Here is a 5,561-nt window from a genome sequence, read left to right on the forward strand (position 1 = left end):
TCCCATATTCCTGGGTTTTATACTTCCAATCGCTAACAGCTTCATTGTCCTTAAACCATAACAAAAGTGAAAATCAATAACATGAATCAGGTATGCTGCATAACATATGGTCTACAATAGCTATAAATATATACATGTTGGTAGATCGTCATATGTTGATCACCTGATACAATCATTTTATCCTACAATTGGGTGTCTTATCATTTACAGCCAACAGATATCAATGGCCTGCATTTCCATACTATACGAATATCGCTTTAAACATGCTAAACCTTGACCTATAATGGTTAACTTTTATAAATTGTTACTTGGACGGAGAGTTGTCTTGTTGGCACTCATACAACATCTGCCTATATCTAAAGCTCTGCTCACTGCCAGACTAACTTTGCGTATTTCTGTTCATGAGTGTTGTATGAACTTTCGTAACCTCAGAATATGTACGGTATTGCAATCCATTTCCTATGACATATTGCTCTGTCTGTGAATGTTCCAGTCTCTGATCACAATTATCCACTTTCTGGAACATGAACAGCAGGAATAACTCCATTTTCTATGTCGCCAATATCTTCAAGTTCAAAACTTGAATGTGTTAATCACAAAATCAACCATGCAAAAATGTCAATAATCAGTAAATGTACGGACAGGACAGTTTTGTATGAAAGGGAATATCTGCCATAATTATACAATTCTCAATTTGTGAAATGCAATTTCTTAATTCGTAACATGTAATTTCTTAATTTGTAATATTTATTCTTTCCATCCGTTACATCAATTTCTACATTTCTTGATTTGTGAAATGTAATTTCTTAATATGTAAACACAATTTCTTAATTTGTTCACGTATTTTCTTCATTCGTTACATGAACTTCTAAATTTCTTAATTTGTGAAATGTTGTTATTTTGTTTGAGTCACGTTTGGTGAAATAGTGTCTGTATAATTGTTACCGCTGCCGGCCAATGAGAAGTTCCGTTTCTAAAGAAAAACTACAAGTTACAAATCAACATGTTACAAATCAAGAAGTTTGACAAGTCTATAATGAAATAGTTTTACAATATTCCACACGAGGTCGCTGTGGAGACGGTGCTGTGGAGCCATGTCAACTTGTACCTTCACAAACTGGTACTCAATATTTACCAACGCATATTTCTACCAACTCGCACCCAAAATTTTATGATTTATATCCATTAAGGTTGTTATATTCTTTTCTATAATATAAAAAAATACACATAACAGTAAGTGCAACTGAATTTATTGGTAATCACGGTAATCTGATGCAATTGGTTTTCAAATCAAAAATGTCTAAAGTTAACCATTCCATGTGTCTCAATCAGCTCTATATTCAGGACACTGTATAAGACGAATCTAGAGTAAACAGAGTGTACTAGCTCTTCGTCAACAAATTTTGTCAGGACCCCAAAAAGCACAAAACAGTGACAGGGCGTTCACTGAACGCATATATGCTCCACCAACTTAATTCTTGTAGATAGCGGGTGGTGCAAGTGGGCTTCCAAAAAAAAAAATCAACTCATAATAGAACGGTAAATAAAGAATAAAAATTTAACATTGATAGCTTTAAGTTTAATTTCTTATATGTTTGTGGGCTGGTAAAAAAAAAAATGCTGTCTCCGGATTTTATTGACATCTTTCTTGGACATCATATCTGAATATCTGATGAAAAGATGTTAACTAACATAGATACTTTAACCTACTACATGTACTAGACGATTATATTTATTTTAATTTATTTAGTTCTTGTTCTGACTGTGTCGCTTTATAAATATACGGGTTGTCAGTTTCCCTATCGAAGGTCTATGGTTTTCTCTGGGCACTCCGGCTTCCTTCACTAGTAAAAACTAGCCGACACGAAATAGCAAAAAAGCGTCACTTAAAAGTAAAAATACAGACCATGATTAAAATTAAAAAAATATACATTTTGCCCTTATTTTCACACAATCTTAGTTTTTACAAAGTCAATAAGTAAAACTCAATGGAATGTGGTGTTCAAAGTGCAGTACTGATTCTGGAATCTGTTTTCATACACCCGTCTATATTTATTTTTACTTAAATCAACCCAATTCTCATCTATTTTTGTATGTTCGAGACTTTTGTCCACTAAGCAGGAGCCAATCAAGCCAATTTTAAAAGGGTGTTCCAACACTTTCAAGTCAAATAGAAAGAGGTGTTCCAACCATATATCCCTATACAAAAGCATAAGTAGTCAAACGAAAAAAGGGGATCAACCCCCGGAACCTCCCACTCCTTCCCCGCCGGCAATGACTAATGATCACTAATTAGAATATAAGTTAAAATCAGAAATATCTCAGTTAAACATTCGTCTATAGAAGAAAGTGATTATATGAAATTGTTTGAACGATTATTTGTTTCGTATACATGTTGAATAATTATAAAAACAAAATATTCTAATCAGTCAAATGGCTAACTTTAGACATTTCTGATTTCAAAATCAATTGCATCAGATTGCAAATCATGCAGTTGCATTTAATTGTATGTGTATGTTTTTATATTATGGAAACGAATATACATGTAACAACTTTAATGTATATAAATTGTAAAATATTGGGTGCAAGTTGGTAGAAACAAGAGTTGGTAAATATTGTGTACTGGTTTGCGAAGGTACGAGTTGACATGGCTCCACAGCACCGTCTCCACAGCGACCTCGTGTGGAATATTGTAAAACTATTTCATTATAGACTTGTCAAACTTCTTGATTTGTAACATGTTGATTTGTAACTTGTAGTTTTTCTTTAGAAACGGAACTTCTCATTGGCCGGCAGCGGTAACAATTATACAGACACTATTTCACCAAACGTGACTCAAACAAAATAACAACATTTCACAAATTAAGAAATTTAGAAGTTCATGTAACGAATGAAGAAAATACGTGAACAAATTAAGAAATTGTGTTTACATATTAAGAAATTACATTTCACAAATCAAGAAATGTAGAAATTCATGTAACGGATGGAAAGAATACATGTTACAAATTAAGAAATTGCATGTTACAAATTAAGAAATTGCATTTTACAAATTAAGAATTGAATAATTATGGCGGATATTCCCTTCCATAGTTTCGATGGGTAGAACAAATCCCTATCGAAGGTCTATGACACTTTTGTCTTAAATTGCACAGGGTTAATGTTTTGCTATTTCTTTTTACTATTAAAATTACATTAGTTTTTATGTCATAATAAATAATCATTAATTTTGAACAATGTTTTATAGTTGACCATGCAAGTCTGAGGATTCTTTTCATTGTAACGGTCATCAGCTGGGTATGTGATTTTATTTTAATATCCAAGGATTTCCACTAAAACAAAAATAAATGAAAGTTTTTCTGTCTTTCAAAGCAAAAACAATGTTTAAAATTAATTGCAGGATAAAGGCATTAACTGTTTCATGGTGTCCATTCTGTCTTTCAAAGCAAAAACAATGTTTAAAATTATTTGCAGGATAAAGGCATTAACTGTTTCATGGTGTCCATCAATATCAGCTGTATTTGTATGACACTAAAAAAAATTGGTGTAATGCAAGGTCTAGCTACGCACAAATTTCACACTATTTCTAATGCCTGTGGCCTTGACATTTGTTCTGATAACCTCAATATAGGGATCCTCCTATCATTATATATGATCATTTATCAAGGTAACATTGCAATCAGATATGCAGTAGTTGATTCAGCTTCCAGAAACCACTTGTTCTGCCCATATATGTATTTTTGTAATTATGTATGACCTTAACCTGTAAGTAGTGACCTTAAGGTTCAACTTAACAAACAGACAAATATGGCTGTATTTACATGCCAAAAACTACTCTGAGTACAGAAATACCTGTCCAGTTGGAAAAGTTTTAATGCCTGGCATCCACTAGATATATTAAAGTTAAATGCATTTTGTGTTTCAGAAAGAAAATATCTCTTTGGGATTTTGATGGGCATTTTTTTCCCTTCATCATGCATATGGTGTGAAAATTAACTAAGTTGTGGTACAACTTTGAGATGCTCCCTCAGGTAAAAACTGGTTTGTATTGTTTTAATTCTCCTTAATTTACATGGACAATAGGTAACTTCACAACTATAGGTGAGTTAAAGATTTTATCTGAGTGGACAGTATCAAAGTAATTCAGGTGTTTGTTTATTTTTACACCTTCTGCAGAATGGAAAAAAATGCCCATCAAAAACAAAAAAAGATTTCATCTTTCTTAAACACAAAATGTATTCAACTTTTATATATCTAGTGGATGCTAGGCCTTAAAACTTTCCAAACAGCACAGGTAAGTCTGTACACAGAGTAAATTTTGAGGTGAAAATACAGCCATATTTGTCCAGTTGTCACGGAATAGAAGTTCCTTCATAATATAAGTTCCAAATGGAAAAAATATTCTGGAATATTATTTCTACAGGAAGAAGTATTACAGTAGATGTTCCTAACGGAATAAATAGTATAGAATATTTGTTCCAACAGGTACAGGTATTATGATATTGTTTATAATAAAGTTTCCACTGGAACTTCTATTAGGTGGAACAAATATATGTTGACACATTTGTTATGATGAACCTTAAGTAGTGACCTTAAAATTAATCAGGATCTTCCTCTTAATCTTATTAAATGTGACATTATATCCAAGTCTAATGAAATTGATTGGGAAATAATGTCTGAGTTATCACCCATAAATTAAAATGACATATATATATAGACTGACTTCTTTATGCTGTTTATAGCATGGATGTAAAAACTGATTATGAACAGCTAATACAACTATGTTATAGGAGGCTCAGTATACAGATTTATGTCTTTTTGAAATGTTACACAAAACATTACTTTGGAATCTGTGACACAACACTTTCACTTTTTGCTTTGTTGTAACATGTGACACATTCAATGGCATTTCTTTATCACATATAAAATTGAAAATCCAGGGGAATGATTTCTACAGTTTTTCACCTAAAATGTCCACCACTTCTAAACAATACCATCATCCTAGTCCCAGCGTCAGTTACAGATTATCTTGACTTCGGCTTAGTAATTATCGTTTGGCGGGAAAAGGGAAATAATTATAGTTTAGATTTTTTTTTGTTACCAGTTACGGACAAATTCCGGATTGTTTTGCACAGACACTTTCTTTTCTATACTACTATCGCAATATATTACATGTATATGCAGTGGTAGATCCAGAACTTTTCATAAAAGGGCTCCAAATGACGAAATATTGTCCATCTTTTAATCATCTTCAACTTGAATATAACTTTGAATATGCAAAAACTAATCAAATTAGAATAATAGTATGCTTGCCAAAAATAAGACTTTCTTTTTGTTTTTAATATCGAGAACAGTAAAATTGATAACTATCAGTTTCATTATATCCGTACAAATTTTTAATAACTAAGCATTTGTTAATGTTTCTAGAGAGCTACCTCAAATCTGATGTCTAGGTTATTTTGGGGTTGGGGGTATTCATGTCTTAGTTCAGGCGACATATATATGGTAAAAGTATGATAACACAAAATATATAAATATTTACAATAACATACGACAGCTAGAGG

Source organism: Mytilus galloprovincialis, chromosome 9 (genome assembly GCF_965363235.1).
Source record: "Mytilus galloprovincialis chromosome 9, xbMytGall1.hap1.1, whole genome shotgun sequence".
Taxonomy (NCBI): Eukaryota; Metazoa; Mollusca; class Bivalvia; order Mytilida; family Mytilidae; genus Mytilus; species Mytilus galloprovincialis.